Genomic DNA, 23,321 nt, shown 5'->3' with positions numbered 1-23,321 from the left:
AGTGCCTGCCCATCCACTCTATCCATGCCCCTCATAAATTTGTAGACCTCGATCAGGTCACCCCTCAACCTCCGTCATTCTAATGAAAACAGCCCAAGTCTATTCAGCCTCTCCACATAGCTAACACCCAACATCCTGGTAAACCTCCTCTGCACTCTCTCCAAAGTCTCCACATCCTTCTGGTAGTGTGGCAACCAGAATTGTGCACAATATTCCAAGTGCGGCCTTACCAAGGTTCAAAACAATTGCAGCATGATTTGCCAGTTTTTATACTTGATGCCCCATCCAATGAAGGCAAGCATTCCATATGCTTTCTTGAATACCTTGCCCAGTTGTGTTGCCACTGTCAAAGATCTGTGGACCTGTACGCCCAGATCTCTCTGACTCCTAAGAGTTTTGCCATTTAAGGTATATTTTCCCACCATGTTCGACCTACCAAATTGCATTACCTCACATTTGTATGGGTTAAATTCCATTTGCCATTTCTCTGCCCAAGTCTCCAACTTATCTATGTCCTGCTGTATCCTCTGACAATCCTCAACACTATCAGCCACTCCACCAATCTTGGTGACATCCGCGAACTTAGTAATCAGACCAGTTACATTTTCCTCCAAATCCTTTATGTATACTACAAACAACAGAGCCCTAGCATCAATCCCTGTGGAACACCACTAGTCACAACCTTCCATTCAGAAACTGCCACCCTTTGCCTTCTGTGACCCAGCCAGTTCTGTATCCATCTTACCACCTCACCTCTGATCCCATGTGACTTCAATCTTATCTTTGATCCCATGTGATTTCAGGCTGTAAAGTTTCCAGCCTCCACTCCAGCAGAGCACTCCAGATTCTCATCACCCTGAGTGGGATCCAGCTCCGTGGCTGGCCTCCGGGGTACTCGGGGGGGGGGGGGGGGGGGGGGGGGGGGGGCTATCTGGCCCCGGGGGTTGCCCCCATAGTGGCCTGACCCACGGTCGGGGCCCACCGATCCGCAGGCGGGCCTGTGCTGTGGGGGCACTCTATTCCTACACGCCGGCCGTGTAAGCATCCGCAATGGCCGGCACGAAGGTGAACCCCCCTGCGCATGCACTGGGATGACGACACTCCCGCGCATGTGCAAACCTGTGCCGGCCGGTCGAGTCCCTTCGGTCCTGGCTGGTGCAGCACCAAAGGCCTTCCACACCGTCCTAGCCCCTGAAGGTGCGGAGGATTCCGCACCTTTGGGGCGGCCCGACGCCGGAGTGGTTCCCGCCACTCCACTGCGCCGTTTCTGCCCGCCCCGCCAATTCCTGGAGAATCCTGCCCCATACCTTTCCAAATAGAAATTAATTCTCTCCTTAAGAATTTTCTCCAATCACTGCTGTGAGACTCACCTATCTGTAATCCCTGGTTTATCACGATCATCCTTCTTGAAATGTGGAACAACATTAGCTGTCCTCCAGTCCTCTGGCATTTACGCCATGACCAGAGACGACTTAAAAACCTGCGTCAGAGCCCCTGCAAATTTCCTTCCTCGCCTCCCACCGCAGCCTGGGATGCAATTCAATGGCCAGGGATTTTGTCTATTTTTTAAGCCGGTGAAAGCCTCACTTCCTGAGCGGAATTCTCTGATAATGGGGCTATCTTTCCTGGAGAAAGTCCAGGGTGATTCTCCATTTTGCAGGGCCCGGAGTGCTCCTCACAGCACCGACTGCTCTGCACTTCCGGCCGCGGCAACTTGCAACATGGCGGACACACATCATGGGCTGGCCCCGACAATATAGCCCCCCCCCCCCCCCCCCCAGATCGTGTGCACCTGCCAATTGGTGGCCCCTGATCGCAAGCCTGGCCATCCTGGAGACAACCCCCCGGTGACGGGTCCCCGCCCCCCACCAGGGCGGCCGCGGACTCAGTCCGCAGCCGCCACTCCAAGCTCCTGCCGGGTGGAACCATGAGTGAACCACGTTGGTGGGAACTTGGTGGGAACTCGGCCAGTTGCCAGTGGAGAATCGCTGCAGGGGCCTCTTGCAAATGTCCCGACCGGCGCCGTGTCAACCGCGTGTGTGCGATTGGCACCGAACCCGATCGCGGGTCTGACGCCCTTTCTCCGCCCCTGCGCCAAGCGCGATTGCGGCGCAGAGAATTCAAACTACTCAAGATCCTCAAAGTGCCATTTCCTGAATTCTTACCTGTGTCCTTCTCACGAGTGAAGGCCAAGAAGAAGTTCCCTCTTGCACTTCCTATATTCCACGAGGGCCTCAGTTGATTTTGTTGAGTGTCCACTATTTGGAACTCCAAATCTTCCTTCTTCCCATTACACTGACCTTCAGCTTAATTTGTCCTCTTGGGGTGAGTCCGGTTGCATTATGTAGCCTCAACTTTACCTTGGATGGCTTCATTTTCTGGTCGCCACCTTGAGCAATTTCATGCATGTCTGCAAAGATCATTACATTGTGCATTACAAGAGTACACCTGGCACTTCATATTAATTTGATGCTGTATTTTTACCGTCATCATTCGAATGGCCACAAACCATTTTTTACCTTGAGAATTGATGATGCCAACTTGCTCTAGGGTATAGAGTGATTCATAAATATCATTATCCACATCTGTCCAACAACCATCTTGATAGGCTTGCTCTTCTTCTTCAGCGAATCACTTTCAGCTTCCTGCAGTTACAGCACAGCTTTCTCCATGCTGGACATGTTTCCTGCTGTTTCGTGTGGTATCCTCCACAATATTTAACCCTGTACTCTGGCCTTGAACATTCTGTAGGTTGTTCTGCAAATATTTCTTCCTTACCTCCATCATCTTGCACTTGTAAGGCTTGGGCTGCCTCGCAGCATAGTGTAAAGTCTCATCAATTCTCCCATTAATATTTACCAGCTGACTCACTTGCATGACTTTAAGGCATCCAAGAAATTAGAGGGGTTTGTTTCAATATGTTGGCTGGTGGTCAATGGATTGGCCAGGGACAGTATTCTGCCCAGCAACTGATAGCGATTGGTTCTTGTCAGGTGGGGTTTTTCAGAGAGAACCCAGGAGAAACCACAGGACCCTCAAGGTGGAAGAAACTCTCTATCTCTCTGCTGTCTACTGTCTGAAGGAAGAAGTTTCTAGACCCTAAAAGAAGAAGCTCTCTCTCTCGAATGCTGACAGCCTGCTATTTCTGTGAGTGTGAAAACCATTACGAGCTGAAAGAAAAGATAACATCCATTTGAAAGCCTGGACTGAAGAAGAAAGTAACTGGAAGACATCAAACTAAAACCAGTCTCTTATCCTTTTACTTTAATCATTATTTTACATGCCCAGGGTGTCGTCACACAACGGAATGCACGTATGCTCTGATCAGACATTGTCCTTTCAAGACAGACTAGGCAGAATTTCTGTGAGAGGCCATGGAACTCCTTCAGCTGTACCTTCCCACATTGGAACAGTGAATTTTATGCAGACACATGTGTAATTCTGTCCTTTTGCATGTGTCGGTTTATTTTCTGCAATACGAATAACTTATGTCTCTTCAGCAATTGTTCTCTTAAATTCATAAAATATACTACTTCTTGTTCAGAGGGTGGTCTTGAATGACGTAGACCTGAAAAATTTCAAACCTATTTCTTGGCTTGTGCTAAATTAGCTGATTTCAACTACAAACATAAATCTGCCCTGAACTAGGAAGACGATAAATAAGCCAGAATTCCTACACAGACGTCCATCTAGTGACATTATTAGGAAGTGTTCATGTGCAGGTGTTGAGCCAGGATAGGATCGCAAATCAACAATGTTGACCTAAATGGTTGAATAGTGTGTCATTCATTGAAGCTTCAACTTGCCTTGGGTGCAACATCTTCTGTCGTGATTTGGCACCCTCCATTCTACTATTTATTTTCCATTGAAGGCAACTTGTGCCCATTGCCTACTTCACACACAAGGACTAGTCAATTGAATGAGAAGCCAGAGAACCGTTAGTTCCCTGGAGTTGTTACAAAAGCAGTTTTTAATGCAGTAAAAAGAAGCAGGACGTTTTGGTAAATGCTGACATTATTTTGTTGCAGATGCAGTTTACAATAAGAGGAAAACTAAATCAAGGCAATTTCTTCTGCTGTCACCTTTTGAAAACTCAAGCTGTGTTCTCCAAAATTGAACTGTCTGGAATAGCAAGCAAGAGTGGAATCATTTGATTGTTGTATACTACAATAAATGAAGCATAAAGAAAGTATAACTTTGTAATGTCACTGCATATAAATTCTACACAAAATATCTGTTCCCATACTGTCCGCGGATCACAGTTTTATGCAAAATGACCAAAATGACTAAGGAACACATATCATTATATGAACAATAAAAAGAGAAAAAAGTACTCAGCCTCTGTGAAGAGTGAAGCAGAATTGATGGGTGGAATTTTCCGGAAAATGCACTGAGCCATTTAAATGCCCATTGCCTTCCATGGGACCAAAGGATCTTGCCAGTAGGAGGAGCCAGAAAATTCTGGCCAATGATTTAGGTTGATGAACATTCATTGAAATTGGAAAATAGAGGTGACTGGTTTGAAGTAAGTACAGAGGAAGGGAATGGTAGCTGCAAGAGTAAGCGCAAGTGACAGTTGAGATGTGAAAGATTTTTTTGCCTATTTAAAAATTAATTTTACTGAACCAAAAGATGGCCATCCTGAGGGCAGCACGGTAGCACAGTGGTTAGCACAGTTACTTCACAGCTGCAGGGTCCCAGGTTCGATTCCCAGCTTGGGTCACTGTCTGTGCGCAGTCTGCACGTTCTCCCTGTGTCTGAGTGGGTTTCCTCCGAGTGGGGTTACTGGGTCACGGGGATAGGGTGGAGGCGTGGGCATGAGTAGGATGCTCTTTCCAAGAGCCGGTGCAGACTCAATGGGCCGAATGGCCTCCTTCTGCACTGTAAATTCTATGATTCTATGAGTCATCTGATGTCTGGAATTGGCTACTAAGGCAAGATATGGATTGCACTGGAGACATGCCCTGACATGTTGCACGTCGAATCTCACATCTGGGATTGCCAATGTCAAATTCAAAATCGAACTAATGAAAGTAGATGGACATCATTTGCATCTTTATAAGCTTATCCCTTTACCAGAGTTCAAGGGTCTATGAAGGCAATTGCTACCCGGAACAGGGTCATCCATATGGGTGATGACTCTTTCAGAAGCCAATGTCAGGGACATTATAAGCCACCAAATAAAAGCCAGATCCAGACGCAAATAAATGTCCCTGAGGAAAGTATTGTGGAGGAAGGAGGTCACATAACTCGAGTGACCATTTTGAAATGTCAATATACAGTTGAGAACTCAGAATCAGGGCAGTCAGCTGATCTATCTGTAAACTTCAAACATCTGACAACAGGATTCCAGACTGACCAAGCAGCCTGCAATAAGTCCGTCTCAAAGTCTGTTTACCTAGAAGCCACTGGTCACCGCCTGCCAAGCAGACCCGAGATTCTCCAATAATAGGGCTATGTCCCAACTCCAGCGTCAAAACGTGGGCGTTCCACTCTGGACTGGCTGCCGATATGGGGCCCTGCACCTCCGGTCGGGGGTCCACGCATGCGCATGGCAGCGTCCTTCGGTGGCCGCCCCGCGCGACATGGCGGACTCACAACATGGAGCAGCCCCGACAATATTGCCCCCCCGAGATCGCACGCACGCCCACGGATTGGTGGCCCCCGATCGCTAGCCTGGCCATCCCTGAGGGCCCCACCCCCGGTGAAGGATCCCCCGCCCCCACCAGGGCGGCCGCGGGTTTCTTCGGTGAATTGCGGGGGTCTCTGTCAATGGTCCCCTACCTGCGCTGCGGGGACCGGAGAATCCCGGGAGAGGCGGCGCGCCGGTTTACGGCGTCAACACCCATTCTCCGCCACCGTGCTAATCGTGATTTCGGCACGGTGGCTCAGAGAATCCCGCCCCATGTCTCTGAATATTAACCTCATCTCACTGCATCACACCCCACTCTGGATTTGGAGTCTCTGAAATCTGGCAATCATGTATACTGATATCCATTTCTGAAGTTATTTTTTACTGGTAAGTTATTCACAGCTGTAAAACCCCTCTTTCCTATCCCCTTACGGTATATTTGTATGGGGGAAGTTGTAATCATTCTTCTCCACCCGTCCCCTTGTTTTGAATGTGTGAATGAACTAAATTTACAATTTAATCCTCAAAGAGATTGCTGTGAGTTATTTTAAAGATTTATACACATACAAAGGGTTTTGGAATAAACACCGCCACCTTTTTTTAAAACAAGAAACACCTCTGCTTATAGACAGATAGAGAGAGAATAAGGGAGTTCAGTTTTGCCGCTCTCTCCTGTCCGTAACAGTAATTGGAGACTCATCTGGGATCCATTCCAAGAGACAAAATCTGACCAAAAGTTTGACCAAAGCCGAAATTTAAGAAACACACTGAATCTTATTGGGGGCACAAATAAAACTGCCTAGTAAGGTAAAAAGTGAGCTACTCAGATGTTGGTTGAGCATTTGGATCCCACTTATCAACTAGAAGAGGTAGATGAGGAGTTAAACGCGGACGCTAAATGTATTCCCTTATCCAGATTTGAGCTAGAAAAACTTTCAAGAGAGAGAAAAGGATAAAAAAGTGGAAGAGAAAGGGAAGGTCAGGAGAGAAAGAGAGAGAGTTTCTCCAAGATAAAAGGAATAAGAGTGAGAAAGAAAGAGAGAAAGGGAGAGAGAATACAAGCTCAGAAAATAGGAAATGAAGTTAGAGGATCAAATGGGGAGAGAGAGAAATCAGACCGATGGAAACTGCCTGGGAAAACCTCTCTTTAACTGCCCAAATATCCCCATCTGGGAACCAAGCTCTGAAGCATTCATAAATACCATAGGTTCGTTCTCAAATTTGAAGAGAGTGATATGGAATATTTTTCATCACTTTTGAGAAAGTACCAAGACAACTAAAAGGGCCACCAGAAATCTGGAACTTTTTGACACGGAGTTAGTTGACATGGAAGGCCTAAGGGGTCTATTCCATGCTGACTCCTGACTTGTCCACCTATTATAAACAGACCAGGGCTGTAATCTTCGTCCTTACAAGCTAGTCCCAGAGGCATATCGCCAGCAATTCCAGAACATTTGTGAGAAATGCACACAGACCCACCTAAAATTCGAATGGCTGCAGCAAATCACGTTCGACTCATGAGTCTTCTCTTTAAAAATACAGCCCACCTACAATGGAGTGCACAAATTGATATTGCTGAAGGAATTTAAAAACTGCTCACCTTCAACCTAAGAATGCACTTGGAGAAGCAGAAAGTCCTCAAAGTCAGGAATGCAGCACTCATGGCAGATAACTTTGACCTCATTACAGGCGTGGTAACTCAAGCAGACCTTTTACAAACCACCTAAAAAAAACATTTGTGAAAAAATAAGGGCGAATGGATAATAAGAGGACTGCAGCCAGAAAAGAAAGTACAAATGGAGGTCCAAGAAGTCCTCCACAAACCTGAAAGAAGAACACTCACAAAACTGGTGTTTTGCCACCATAACAAAATAGGGCATTTGAGACCTGAATACTGGTGATTGAAAGGAAAACCTGATGGTCTTATAAGGCTCCGCCAGAGTAGTCTGAACTCAGAATCAGGGCAGTCAGTTGATATATCTCCAACCTACAAATATCCAACAGCAGGATTCCACGCTGCAATAAACTCGCTTCAAAGCCTTTTTCTGGAAGCCGCTAGCCACTGCCCTGTGTCTGCATCAGTGTGTGAAGTTCTGATTGCTTCACCCACAGGCCGAGTTTTAATGTGTGAATAAACTTCCAATTTCATCCTGGGGTGCCACCTGACAGCCACGTTAGGCGCAGGTGCAAATCACGTAATGACCACTAAATCTCGTGAGTGGCCAAAAATGGGATTTGAATGTTGGAAATGTTTATATGTATTGTATCATGTGTCTGTACCAGCCATGTTATTAAAATCTAGATTGTATGTTTGCTAAAGCTGTGATTAAGGGGTTACAGATGGGCAGGCTGTGATGTCATGAGAGAGTCTGGGTCTGTTTTTAGTTTCAATTTCAGCCCTGCCCTGTATCTGCTGTTTTTAGTTTCACTCTTAAGAGTTCTGCCCCGGTTTCTGAGGGAAAAAGGTGTGTTTCTCAAACTGACTTCTGAAAGCTTCTCCTCAAGGACTTTGTGCATAAATCTGTAAGCCACTCAGTGTTAACTGTACGAAAACGTAGTATTTGACCTGTGTGTGTGGATTTTGCTCAATTGAAATTTTAGAAGTAGATGGGAAAATAAGATAAAAGACCTTTCTTTATTTTTTTGTAAGACCTGTTTAACTATTAATTGAAAAGCAGTTTTATTTCCTTGGATGTTAATGGGGTTAACCCTGTGTTAATAGTAAAGTTTGTTTCAATATAAAATATTCCTAGTTGTCAGTAGAATCACTCCTAAAGGGAAGTAACCCTTCATCACAGTTTATAAATTGTAATATTGATGGGGTCTTGTCCGGTATCTTAAAATAAATTGAGGTCTGGTCTGGGTGCTGTAACAATATATTTTAACCAACTATCATATGTTGCTGCTGTAACATCTGCCCACGTTTATCCACCCCACCCCCATGCACACTCACACACCCTCCACAGGAGGCACATATCACTGCTGGTTATCAAAAACAAAAAACAAACAGTCATGATGACTGTGCCGGGGGCAAGAAGATGCCTGTAGCCCCCGGGGGTTACACATCATGCCTTGGCATTGCCCCCAGAACCGCGGCAGTGCCCCCTGGCACGGGGGGCAGGTTTCCCCTTCTGCCTTTGGGAGGAGTTCCCCTTATCAATGGGGGGCGGTGTGGAGGTCCCCTTCAATGTGTAGGGGTTGGGGCGTGTTCCCCTTATCTGCCAGGGGATCCCGATTTACGTTGCGGGGAGGCGGAATGCCTTAAGTGTAACTTTGAGATTGGACACATGTAGCTTTTAAAAAGCATGCCACGATCTCAGATTTCCAACATCGCCAGCGTTTTTAGGCCTCGGCCATCCAGCCGACTGTTTGATCTTCGCCAATACTCAAAAATTACACCTCCGAGCTAGACTCCTGCGATCACCAGTTTTATTTTCTATTTTTAATAAATTTAGAGTTCCCAATTAATTTTTCCAATTAAGGGGCAATTTAGCGTGGCCAATCCACCTACTCTGCACATCTTTGGGTTGTGGGGGTGAAACTCACGCAAACACGGGGAGAATGTGCAAACTCCACACGGACAGTGACCCAGGGGCGGGATCGAACCTGGGACCTCGGTGCCGTAATGCAGATGTGCTAACCACTGTGATCACCACAGTTATCTGGTTCCACTGTCTTTGCAAGGTTTGTCTGGAGAACCCACTGGGACACAATGGATAAATGCTACCTCACCTGCTTTTCAACACCAAGGCATCTAACGGAAAATCTTGAAGCCCACTCTCCATTATGTTATGCCTTTTTCCAGGTGAAACTCACTTTTACAATGACAATTAGCACCTACTCCAGCTAAAATACAGTTTCTCTTTCAGAGGTGCAGACTAGTTTTAGGTAGCATATGCTAGCTTTAACTTGTGCCAACCTTTTACAATTTTGTGTCATCCCTTCTAAGGCATGCAACCAGTCAACAGCGCATTTAGCACTGGTTCCATGCTACAATTGCATAAATGTGCAGGCAGCACTAAGTTTGCATGCTAACTGCATCAGAAGCAAAGGGTGTGGATTAAGTATGCATTGCTATCTCCAGGTCCAATTTTCAGGGTCATTCGAATTTGCAAACTACATGTCACAATTACACTATTAAATATTTTTAAATATTGAGTAATTGGCTTATGGAAAACACCTAAAAAGAAACAATTGATTTTCCATTAAGCCTGTAAATATAGAAACCAAAACAAATGTATAAACACTTGCCATTATGTAACTACAAAATCCTCTTCACTCCAATTAGTTAATCAAAACAGTGCAGGACACCGCATAGTTGGTATACATAGCACAAAGCATTTGAAATCATTCCAATCAGGAACTGACACCTACCATGTAATGGGAGCAAAGCTGGACAGTGTTCCAAAAGCAGGTAGCAGAATCTTGCTGTCTGGGATCTCATCTGCATTCAGTAGCGCCGGTGGGGAAGTACTGCTGTCGGTACTAAACCCAGTCAAGGCTTCGGACCACTAAGGGATCCAGACACAGCAGAGTGATGGTGGGAATTGTGTTGCGGGGAAGAAGGGTTGGCAGCAAGAGCAGGGCTTGGCTCTCAGGAGGCCCCCCACTTCCCGCTGCTGGGTCCTTCGATCAGGCACAGAGTACCTTTGAATAAGGTTTTTTCTATGGGAGCCTGCAAGCAACCCTGACAGGGTTTGCTTGTCATGCTCTCCACTTTGTAAGCCATGCCCCAATGATGGTGGAATGAGCTCCTTAAGTGGGCATTAATTGCCCACCGAAAGGCCTCAACTGACGTCTGGACCTTCCACCCACAGGCTTAATCGGGGTAGAGGCAAGAAGGTGGCATGGCCCCCACCTGCTTTCCTCCCACCTGATTTAATGCCCAGCCACTAAACTCGCTGCAAGGTTCCTCCCAGGGTCTTATGCAACAACATTGTGTTATAATGAAAAGTTTTGTTTGTGGAACCTAATTTGGTTTTATTAAACCAATGGGCTACAGCACAGTGGGCTAAACAGCTGGTTTGTAATGCAGAACAAGGCAGCAGTGCAGGTTCAATTCCCGTACCGGCCTCCCCGAACAGGGGCCGGAATGTGGCGACTCGGGGGCTTTTCACGGTAACTTCATTGAAGCCTACTTGTGACAATAAGAGACTATTATTATTATTATTATTTATGATCCCTTTCCCTCTCAACTGCTTTTAAATCAGTGCCATGCAGCATGCAAGTACACTTGCAATTAATCCAACCCAAGTGTATTGTATTACATCTTTTTAAAGTGAAGGCCATCTGCTAGAGCTTAGCCCACTGCTCCAGCGTTTTCAAACAGCTTCCAGAAGTTCCTTCTCTGTACAGTCCGGAAGTTTACACAAATGTTAGCATCACCTTCAAACTTGTGGACCATTTCCCCAACATCCACATCGAAGATATACTCAAAAATAATGGGCGGCGAGAAAAACACCACTAATGACACTTTTGGCCTCAGCGAGAGGAGGCCACACTTTAGGTCATTTTCAGGAAGACCAGTCGCGGTTCGGGACGCCATTTTTAAATGCCGCTCCAATTTTTCATCCTACATCAGATACCCCTCTGCAACCTCCAGAGCCCCCACCACTGCACCCTGTGTACCTCTTACCAGGTGCTTGAAACCCCCCCATACCCCCCCTCTGAAGGGCAAGGCACCCCCGTGCCTGACCTCTGGCATGGGAAATTTGGCACCGGGACACCTTGGCACTGCCAGCACTACCCGGGCACTCTGGCATACATAGATACATAGAAGATAGGAGCAGGAGGAGGCCTTTTGGCCCTTCAAGCCTGCTCCGCCATTCATCACAATCATGGCTGATCATCCAATTCAATAGCCTATTCCTGCTTTCTCCCCATAGTCTTTGATCCCAATCTCCCGAAGTGCTATATCCAGCCGCCTCTTGAATATATTCAAAGTTTTAGCATCAACTACTTCCTGTGGCAATGAATTCCACAGGCCCACCACTCTTTGTGTGCAGAAATGTCTACTTATCTCTGTCCGAAATGGTTTACCCTGAATCCTCAGGCTGTGACCCCTGGTTCTGGACACACCTATCATTGGTAACATCTTCCCTGCATCTACCCTGTTTAGTCCTGTTAGAATTTTATGAGTCTCTATGACTCATTCTTTTGAACTCCATCGAGAACAATCCCAACCTAGGCAATCTCTCCTCTTTCTTTTTTAAAATAATTTTTATTGGAATTTTTTGAAAAATATATATCAACAGAACAACAATAATAATAATAATAAACACCCCCCGGCACCCGTAACAGCGCATATAACAAACCCCCCCCAAAACCCAATAAACAACAAAATAAATTAACAATAAGCAAATTAACTTAAACACTACCCTCCTGAGACCCCCCCCCCCCTTTCCTCCCCCCGGGTTGCTGCTGCTGCTGACCTAGTTCCTTATTGTTGAGCCAGAAAGTAGAGGAAAGGCTGCCACCTCCTAAAGAACCCCTGTACCGACCCCCTCAGGGCGAATTTGACCTTCTCCAGCTTAATGAATCCCGCCATGTCATTGATCCAGGTCTCCACGCTCAGCAAGATCCTCCACCGGGCTACTAGGGACGCAAAGGCCAAAACAGCGGCCTCTTTCGCCTCCTGCACTCCCGGCTCCACCCCAACCCCAAATATCGCGAGTCCCCAGCCTGGCTTGACCCTGGACCCTACCACCCTCGACACCGTCCTCGCCACCCCCTGCCAGAATTCCCCCAGTGCCGGGCATGCCCAAAACATATGGGCATGGTTCGCTGGGATCCCCGAACACCTAATGCACCTGTCCTCGCCCCCAAAAAACCTGCTCATCCTCATCCCAGACATATGAGCCCTGTGCAGTACCTTGAACTGGATGAGGCTAAGCCTCGCACATGAAGAGGAGTTCACCCTCTCCAGGGCGTCCGCCCATGTCCCCTCCTCAATCTGCTCCCCCGGCTCCACTTCCCACTTAGCCTTCAGCTCCTCTACCGACGTCTCCTCCACCTCCTGCATCACCTGGTAGATGTCAGACACCTTCCCATCCCCAAGCCACACCCCCGAAAGCACCCTATCCCTTACCCCCCACGGGGGCAGCGAAGGGAACCCCTCCACCTGCCGCCTAGCAAACGCCTTGACCTGAAGGTACCTGAACATATTCCCGGGGGGAGCTCAAACTTCTCCTCCAGTTCACCCAGGCTCGCAAACCTCCCATCAATGAACAGGTCTCCCAACTTCCTAATGCCCGCCCTGTGCCACCCCAGGAACCCGCCATCAATGTTCCCTGGGACAAACCGGTGGTTCCCCCGCAGCGGGGCCTCCACCGAGCCCCCCACTTCCCCCCTGTGTCGCTTCCACTGCCCCCAAATTTTGAGGGCAGCCGCCATCACCGGGCTCGTAGTGTACCTCGTTGGAGGGAGCGGCAAAGGCGCCGTTACCAGTGCCTTCAGGCTTGTGCCTCCACAGGACGCCATATCCATTCGTTTCCATGCTGCCCCCTCCCCATCCATTACCCACTTACGTACCATCGAGACGTTAGCCGCCCAATAGTACCCAGAGAGGTTGGGCAGCACCAGCCCCCCTCTATCCCTGCCCCGCTCCAAAAAGACCCTCCGTACCCTCAGAGTCCCGTGCGCCCAAACAAATCCCAGAATGCTGCTGTTCACCCTCCTAAAAAAGGCCCTCAGAATGAAAATTGGGAGGCACTGAAACAAAAACAAAAACCTCGGGAGCACCGTCATTTTAACGGACTGTACTCTACCCGCCAACGACAACATGTCCCACCTTTTAAATTCCTCCTCCATCTGCTCCACCAACCTAGTAAAATAAAGCTTGTGCAGAGTCCCCCAACTCCAAGCCACCTGAACCCCCAGGTACCTAAAACTCCTCATTGCCCTCTTTAGCAGGAGCCTACCATCCTGACCTCCTCCTGACCTCCCGGGTGTACAACAAACAGTTCACTCTTGCCCAGGTTCAATTTATAGCCCGAGAAACTCCCAAACTCAGCAAGAATCTCCATCACCTCCGGCATTCCCCCCACCGGGTCTGCTACATACAGCAGCAAGTCGTCTGCATACAGCGACACTCGGTGCTCCTCCCCACCCCGCACCAGACCCCTCCACCTCCCCGACTCCCTGAGAGCCATGGCAAGAGGCTCAATTGCCAACGCAAAAAGCAAGGGGGACAGGGGGCACCCCTGCCTCGTCCCATGGTGGAGCCTGAAGTACTCGACCTCCTCCCATTTGTCACTACACTCGCCATCGGGGCCTCGTACAGCAACCTCACCCATTTAATAAACCCCACCCCAAACCTGAACCTCTCCAACACCTCCCACAAGTACCCCCACTCAACCCTGTCAAAGGCCTTCTCCGCATCCAATGCCACCACAATCTCCACCTCTCCTTCTGCCGCCGGCACCATTATCACATTTAGCAGCCTTCGCACGTTAGTGTTCAGCTGCCTCCCCTTCACAAAACCCGTCTGATCTTCATGTATCACCCCCGGCACCCCGTCCTCTATTCTAGTGGCCAAGATCTTCGCCAGCAACTTGGCGTCCACATTCAGCAGTGAAATTGGCCTGTATGTTCCGCACTGCAAGGGGTCCTTATCACGCTTCAAGATCAGGGAAATCAGCGCCCGAGACATCGTCGGGGGCAAAACACCCCCCTCCCATGCCTCGTTAAAGGTCCTAACCAACAGGGGGCCCAACAGGTCCACGTATTTCTTATAAAATGCAACCGGGAACCCATCCGGTCCCGACGCCTTCCCCGACTGCATGTGGCCAATCCCACTGACCAGCTCCTCCAACTCGATCGGCGCCCCCAGTCCCTCCACCTGCTCCTCCTGCACCCTTGGAAATCGCAGCCTGTCCAAAAAGCTCTCCATTCCCCCTCCCACCACCGGCGGCTCCGACCGGTACAGTTCCCTGTAGAAGACCTCATTGACCTCTGCCCCCTGGCGCACCACAATCCCACCCCTATCCTTCACTCCACCAATCTCCCTAGCCGCGTCCCACTTGCGAAGCTGATGCACCAGCATCCTGCTCGCCTTCTCTCCATACTCGTTGACCGCTCCCTGCGCCTTCCTCCACTGTGTCTGCGCCTTTCTGGTGGTCAATAAATCAAACTTGGCCTGCAGGCTACGCCGCTCCCCCAGCAATCCCTCCTCCGGGGCCTCCGCGTACCTCCTATCTACACTCAACAGCTTCCCCACCAGTCTCTCCCTCTCCCTCCTCTCCCTATAGGCTCGGATGGAGATCAGCTCCCCCCTAATTACTGCCTTCAGAGCCTTCCACACCATCCCCACCTGGACCTCCCCAGTATCATTGACCACGAGGTACCTCTCGATACATCCCCGGACCCTCCTACACACCTCATCAGCCAACAACCCCACGTCCAGACGCCAAAGCGGGCGCTGGTCCCGCACCTCCCCCATCTCTAGATCCACCCAATGCGGAGCATGGTCCGAAATCGCAATAGCCGAATACTCGGCCTCCTCCACCCTCGGGACCAGTCCCCTACTCAGAACAAAGAAATCAATGCGGGAATAAACCCTGTGCACATGGGAGAAAAAAAAGAGTACTCCCGAGCCCTCGGCCTCCCAAACTTCCAGGGATCCACTCCTCCCATCTGGTCCATAAACCCCCTCAACACCTTGGCCGCCGCCGGCCTCCTGCCTGTCCTTGAACTAGAACGATCCAGTAGTGGATCCAGCACCGTATTGAAGTCCCCCCCCCATGATCAAGCCCCCCACCTCCAGGCCAGGAATGCGGCCCAACATACGCCTCATGAAACCAGCATCATCCCAATTTGGGGCGTACACATTTACCAACACCACCCTCTCCCCCTGCAGCTTACCGCTCACCATCACATATCTGCCGCCATTATCAGCCACCATCTCAGATGCCTCAAACGCCACCCTCTTCCCCACCAGGATCGCCACCCCCCCCCGGTTCTTCGAGTCGAGCCCTGAATGGAAAACCTGCCCCACTTACCCCTTCCTCAGACGAACCTGGTCCGCCACCTTCAAGTGGGTCTCCTGGAGCATGGCCACGTCCGCCTTCAGCCCCTTCAGATGCAAAAACACCCGGGCCCGCTTAACCGGCCCATTCAACCCCCTCACTTTCCATGTGATCAGCCGGATCAGGGGGCACCCCGTCCCCCTCCCCCGTCGACTAGCCATAGCCCATCGACTTCTCGCCCCTGGCCAGCACCCATTCGGCCCGTTTCCCATGGCGATAGAACCTCACCCCGACCCCCCCGACCCACACCAGCTCCTCCCAGGCCATTCCAGCAGCAACCCGGTAATCCCACCCCCCCCAGGCTAGGACCCCTCCTAGCCGCGACGCTCCCTCCATAGTACTCCCGTGAGCCAGCTGACTTCTGCTGACCCCGGCAGCTCCCGCCCTAACTCCAACCCCTCCCGATATGAGGTCACCCCTCCTCCCCTGCATCAGCTCCTTGGCACCGCTTCAGCGCGGGAAAACGGATCTGATATCCACGCCCCTCGCCACCAGTTCCACTCCCCTCGTCCCGCAGCGTGGGAAACTAGAGAAAAGCCCGCGCTTTCACACTGCCCCACCCCACCCCCCCAACGCAGCTCCCAAACAACAGTCCCAACCCATCCACCAACCCCGTACAAACAAAAACACAGATCAACCACAAACCCCAATACCCCCCTTAAAACACAAAACCATAACCAACATCATCCGAAAGCAAGAGAAAAAACAGAAACAAACAGAATAACCAGCAACAGCATAAACAGTGATACAGAAATTTAAAAAAAACTCCCACAGCCCCCAATCTCTAGTTCGAGTCCAACTTTTCAGTCTGCACAAAGGCCCACGCCTCCTCCGGGGACTCAAAATAGTAATGCCGGTCCTTGTAGGTGACCCACAGGCACGCAGGCGGCAGCATGCCGAACTTCACCTGCTTTCCGTGGAGCACCGCCTTCGTCCGGTTGAACCCGGCCCTCCGCTTAGCCACCTCCGCACTCCAGTCCTGGTAGATACGCACTACCGAATTCTTCCACTTGCTGCTCCTCACCTTCTTGGCCCATCGCAGAACACACTCCCGGTCACTGAACCGATGGAACCGCACCAGCACCGCCCGCGGGGGTTCATTCGCCTTAGGCCGCCTGGCCAGTACTCTGTGGGTCCCCTCCAGCTCCAGGGGCAGATGGAAGGATCCTGCCCCCACCAACGAGTTCAGCATCATGGCCACATAGGCCGGCAGGTCCGACCCCTCCTCGAGGCCCAGGATCCGCAAGTTCTTCCTCCGTGATCGAAACTCCATCTCCTCAAACCCATCTTGCCACTTTTTGTGAAGCGCCTCGTGCATCTCCACCTTCCCCACGAGGGCCGAAATCTCATCCTCGCGCTCAGAGACCTGCTGCTGCAACTCAAGTATCGCTGCACCCTGAATTGTCTGGGTCTCCAGCTGCTTACTAGTCGTTACCTTCAGGGATTCCAACAACTTCCCTTTCAGCTCCGTAAAATAGCGCAGAAGGGCCGCCTGCTGCTCCTCCGCCCACTGCCTCCACTCCTCAGGGGCTCCACCGGCCGCCATTTTGTCCACCTTCCCCCGCTTTTCCAGGGGAGCTGCTGCCGTTTTTCTCCTCGCCCCACTCCGAGTCCGCACCATAAATCCCGGGGCGTTTTGCTCCAGACCCCTTTATCCACCGGGAAACGTCGAATTAGCGCCATTTGGGGCTTTTAAAAGAACCCACAAGTCCTATTAAAGCGGGAGCTGCCGAACGTGCGGCTTAGCTCCGCATAGCCGCAACCAGAAGCCGTCAATCTCTCCTCATATGACAGTCCCACCATCCCTGGAATCAGTCTGGTAAACCTTCGCTGGATTCCCTCGAGAGCCAAGAACATCCTTCCTCAGAGAAGGAGACCAAAACTGCACACAATACTCCAGGTATGGCCTCACCAAGACACTGTACAATTGTAGCAACCACATCCCTGCTTCTGTACTCTAAACCTCTTGCAATGAAGGCCAACAAAGCATTAGCCTTCTTTACCGCCTGCTGCAACTGCATGCTTACCTTCAGCGACTGGTGCACAAGGACACTCAGGTCCCGCTGCACACTCCCCTCTCCTAATTTACAACTATTCAGGTAGTAATCTGCCTTCCTATTTTTGCTTCCAAAATGAATAACCTCACACTTATCCAAATTATACTGCATCTGGCATCCCGGGTAAAAGTGCCAAGGTGCCAGTCTAGAGTGTCAAGATGCCTGGGTGCCAGTGGGAGTACCAGGGTACCACCCTGCCTGGAGCCTGACTAACAAGGGGTCTCCAATCGCCTGGGAGATCTCCCCAGATGCCAAAACACCTGGTCCACGTTTTTGCGGACCAGTACAAAATGGCACCTTGGTGAGGTCTCCCAGGTTGTTAGTTCCTGGGCCACGGAAGAATATGGCGCAACCATATTTAAACGAGCATTAATGAGATCCAGATCACGGCATCTAGCGAAATCCCATTGAGTCTCACAAGACATTTCGAGTGCCGCAAATCCCGTGAGAGGCTTCTCGCAAGATTCAGCGGCATCGTCGGGTTGCCAAGTCGGACACAACAAGGCCATTAAATTGCCCCGAATATAAAGTAATGTTGGCATAATCAATTCCTGCAGGACACCTCAAGTAACCAGCTTCAAGAAGATTCATAGCCATTATCCACAGCATTCATTACCAACAAGTTTAGGCCGTAGGGAATTTAATCATGAATAGCCAGAAATTATGGGCTGGATTCTCCTCTTGCGAGATTTTCCAATACGCGGCAGCGCACCCACATCCAGGGATTTCCTGATGGAACAGGGCTGCTCACAGTGGGAAACCCCATTGGCAGGCTGGCCAGTCGGAGAGTCCTGCTGCCGGCAGGGGCAGGCTGCACTAGAAACCTGGTGCGGCGGGACGGAGAATCCCGCCCTATGAATTTCATTTAATTGCGTTGAATTACCTTTGATTTATCACGAAAAGTTTGCCTATTTGACCTGATACTTTATTATGCTGATTAGGGTCCAAATGTAAAAAAAAATCTTGTCAGGTAATCAATTAATTGCCTTGAAAAGTGTCAGCTTATCCATTTCTTGTCATCATCACTTTACTTACTATATTGGTGCACAGAATAAGCTGTAAAAACAGACATCCTTTTTGTTATTTATAGTGTATATACATATATGGTCATGTCAGAGGCATCATTTGCATCATTCAAGAGATGTACAGCGTTAGATGACTGCTGTAACTAAAATGGTAAATTTAACTAAAGCCGCCCCCTCCATTTTCCACAGATTGTTCTGCTCTCAAACATCAGCATCTCTGCCATAGTTGATGTTTAGCATATATTTACAGGAATTAACAATAATACTTGTAAGTTACACAACACTATATGTGAACAAATTGTTTTTAACAACTCATTGTGTACCATAATTTGTCTGGAGAGAGTTTAGGGAAAATTTTATGACAGGCTAAAAAATGAGAGACTCAAAATGAAGTGAGTTTTATTTTGAAGTAATTTAATAACACCCAATCTGAGCATTGTAACTGTTTCACACCATTAGTTATTAATAGCACATCTTACAATGAAGACTTCATGACCGAGTTATGTATTTGAGCTCACAGTCCAACTGGAATATGGGTAATTAAGCCTCTGCTGATGAGTAAGGTTTACTATTAATGTAATTGAATGCAATTTGTTTGTTTCACTCTGAATCACCGACTAACAACTAAAATAATCTTTAATTATTCTGTCAGTGCAAAGTGACGTTTTAGCACATCAGAATTCCTCATCATGCCTTTCTGTCATATTTTTGAGTCAGTATTGAGACTGCAGAGCTATAATTCTCCATCTGGAATTAGATGAGCCAGTACAAATGTTACTTCCTGGGTCACATACAAGGGTTTGTGGAAAGTGTGTTCGGAAAAGGCCCCAAGAATTTCCCACCTCGCCCTATGCCTAGTGGGGTCCTTCAGTGTTAATCCACCAGATGTTGTGGTGTCTCTGGAAGATACCACTGGCGGCATTTTGTATTCCTGAGACAAAGGGTGCGATTCTCCGGAAAAATTAGTAAGTTAGAAAAATTGCTAGCGAGCGGCAATTGCCGCGTGTTTCCCAGGGCTCGGCCCAGCGAAGCCAGCATCGCTAATCAACGTTAACTGGTCCACTTAACGATGCCTCATGGGCTTCTCGCACCAAATACCGGCACGCCAGCTGATTCGCCAGGACCAGGCTCGCCAGTCCCTCGCTAACAAGGTCAAGCAGCACTTCAGCTGCACTTGCTCAGCCAACCCCAGCCAGCTCGCAACAATGGCGCCAAAGAGACCAACCTCAGGATACAGGGATGCTGATCGGGAGTATCCCGGATGCGGTGGAGGCCAGGAGTTATGTCCTCTTCCTCCGGAGGATGGTGAGCCACAGGGCTCAGGGACGAGGTGGCGGCAGCAGTCAGCTCGAGCAGTGTGACCAGGAGGACTGGCCTCCAGTGCCAGAGGAAGGTCAATGACCTACACCGGGCAGCACTAGTGAGTAGGCACCAACGTCCCACCCCACAAGCAAGCATCCCCCCAGGTGACCCCAACCCTCCTGCCATCTCCCTCCCCCTTCAGCCCTCCCTTCACACACCACTTCAACCCTCCCTCCACCCCAACCCTCCCCACAACTGTGAACCTCGCGTGTGGCTAACGATGTCCTCTCTGTGTCTCCTCAGGAAAAGCATTCCCATAATCAGCGGGAGAGAATCCAGAATGGCAAAGGGGTGCCAGACTTGAGAATCCTCACCCACTTCGATGAGAAATCCCTGTGAGTGACCGGGGTGGCTAATCACGCCCTAAGTGTTGATGGCACAACAGGATACGCGGACATCTACGTCAGCAAAACTGGCGCCACACCTGTACCAATTCAGCGACCATTGAGGGGCTAGCACCAGCGTCATGTGGCACATAATCGAACATTTCTACATTTGCTAACATTCAAGAAGACGTTCCAGTTAAACAATTTAGAAATAACTCCAAATGCTGAGAATGGTTTGAAATTGCAACAGTTTGACAATGTTAAACAATGCAGTCCTTTTGTATTTTATTTAGTCTTTGTGGAAACAAACTTCCGGACAAAACATCAGCTAGATATATTGTCTGGAAACCACAATGCTGCTGCGTGTGTTTCTTGAGCACAACCAGACTATGACACAATCATAGGCATCCTTCCTGTGGTCACAAGTGGTCCGGGATTCTGCTCAACTATTCATCGAGGATACACTCAGTCATTCCATTTATGTGCATACAAAGGTTGTACTCCTTTTACAGGTTCTAGCAAGGCAGGACCCTGCATGCTCCTTCAGCTTCTCCCAACCCCAGCTCATTGGGTTGTGGTCATTTGATGTGCATGCTGGTTTTCTACCACCAAGAGAGAGACCTCCAGTGCCTAACTAACAAAAATCCCAGAAAAAAAAATCCTCAGGTATTTAAAAAGATTGGGAAGCAATAATCATCCCGATCAGCTCCAACTGCTCAGTGCTCTATGGGCTGTTCCAAAGGATGCACACTGAGAAAAACATTAACTTCTGCTGGAGGGCCACCAATGTGGTGAAAGATGCTCGAAACTTGCAAGCTTTCCAGTTCAACAAGCTGTCGATGACAGTGTTGCAGACTGATACATTCCAAGGTCTAGGACTACATGCTGATGATACACTAAGGGCGGAATTCTCCGCTCCCCACGTGGCGTGGGAGAATCGTGGGAGGGCCTCCTGACATTTTTACGCCCCCCTGGCGCCCCCAGCGATCCCCCCCCCGGGCTCGGAAAAATCGGCGAACGGCGATTCTCCAAGCCCGATGGGCCAAGCGGCTGGCCCTTCACGCCCGTTTCACCACGGCAGCAACCACACCTGGTCGCTGCATTCGTGAAATGGGCGCCAGATGCCCGTTTGGGGCATCTAGGGGCCCGATTTGGACGAGAGCACCGCAACTGTGCTCGGGAGGGGACAGGCCCACCGATCGTCGGGCCAGCGTCCAAAACGGACGCACTCTTTCCCCTCCGCCGCCCGGCAAGATCAAGCCACCACGCCTTGCCGGGCAGCGGTGGAGAAAGACGGCACCGCGCATGAGCGGGTTCGTGCCGTCTGCGCGATGAAGTCATCCGCGCATGCGCGGATTGGAACCGGCAACCCACGCATGCGCGGATGACTTCACATTCTCGGCGTGACGAGGTCGCTGCCGAGAAAGATGGAGGTGAATTAGGTGCAGGGAGCGGGCTTCGAGGCCGTCGTGAACCTTGGCCGAGTTCACGACGGCCTTCACGAATTCGGCCCCCTACGGAGAATTCCGCCCTAAAGCTTTGAACAGTTGCCACAAAGGCTCCATGGAGATAAGGCAATAGTATAACAAGTGGCTGGAAACGGTATAAAACCCCTTGGGTTGTATGCACCAGATTATGTTTACATGAAATATACATTTACCCATAACTCACACAGAACACCCCCCCCCCCCCCCCCCCACAACTTCCCAGGGGACCCAACACACCATCCCCAGCTTGACCCCAACCCTGACCCAAACCGACCCACTACCCCTCCCCCAATCCGATGCCATAATAAAGGGGAATTTCTTATTTCTCTGCACCCCATAACTTCCTCAGCGTGGTTTCTGGCGGATTGCCACTCCCAACAGACTTACCTTCACTGGTATTCCGAAGCCCTGTCTTGCCCAATCTTCCTCCATCAGGCTGGGTGAGACAGGAGCAGAGATGCACGTCCCCAGGGGCATCAGCTTGGAGTAACTGGGGTGAGGAGAAATAGGAAATTAACCTTTTTTCCGACATCGGATTAGGAGAGGGAGAGGGTTGGATTTTGTCAGGGTGGGGTCAGGCCGGAGCTGGGGATGGTGTGTTGGGACCCCTGGGAAGTTGTGTGTGTGGCTGAGGGGGTGTTCTGTGTGAGATTGGGTCTGGGTTTTTAAAATATTTATTCTGGAGTTAGAAGTGATTTTTTACCTCTAACTCGATCAGACTAACTATCAGGGTAAACTGGCAGAACCATTCAAAGTTGGTGATTTAAATCGCTTCTGTGAGATGATTCCCAGTTCAAGGCAACTTCCCAGAGGAAGTTAACACTTCTGGGCAATTACCAGGTAAACTCTTAAATAGGAAGTTCCTAGATGGATTCCCCAGCGCATCACTGGAGTATCCCAATGTACCCCTTAAATGCGACGCCGGGGAACAGGGTAGTTATGGACCAATAATTGTGAAGATAACCTGTAATGGCAAGTGTAGTGAGGCATCAAACGTACTGTATTGAACAAAACATCTCTGGTGCACTTTATGTAACATAGTTTTACAAATGTTGTAAATAAAGTATACTTTTTGGAAAAGAAATAAGAGTCAGACTGGAGGGAAATGAGGTGTTAGAAATGCCCTCTCCCTCTGTTGCTCTTATTAAGTTGATTATTGCTACTCTCTGGGCAACTACATGCTTCCCACATGGCGCTCCAAGGAGTCAGACAACGGGAAATTCCTGTGGAGACCTGGGGCCCCATGTTCCAGAACTACCTTCAGAGAAAATACCCTGGTGGGGCAAGGAAACGCAAATTCAGGTCCAGGAGAAGAAGCAGTAAAATCCAATTCCAGGTTTTCCTTCACTCTCCACCACTATCCCATTTAATTTCAGGTGGGATGATGGAGGCAAGTCCAAAACATAT

General features: G+C 49.5%; 1 long non-coding RNA gene across 1 annotated transcript; it reads right to left on the bottom strand.

Annotated features, from left to right (window-relative positions):
* Nucleotides 1–2,212: 2,212 nt before the first annotated feature.
* On the bottom strand, nucleotides 2,213–22,382 carry LOC119978723. Its single transcript, XR_005463551.1, has 4 exons — nucleotides 22,302–22,382; nucleotides 7,233–7,355; nucleotides 2,520–4,122; nucleotides 2,213–2,410 (listed from the first exon to the last, which is right to left on the bottom strand). It is a non-coding gene; the product is annotated as an uncharacterized LOC119978723 (long non-coding RNA).
* Nucleotides 22,383–23,321: the final 939 nt, after the last annotated feature.

This window comes from Scyliorhinus canicula, chromosome 15 (genome assembly GCF_902713615.1).
Source record: "Scyliorhinus canicula chromosome 15, sScyCan1.1, whole genome shotgun sequence".
NCBI lineage: Eukaryota > Metazoa > Chordata > Chondrichthyes > Carcharhiniformes > Scyliorhinidae > Scyliorhinus > Scyliorhinus canicula.
This window is presented reverse-complemented; position numbering and strand designations above follow the sequence as displayed.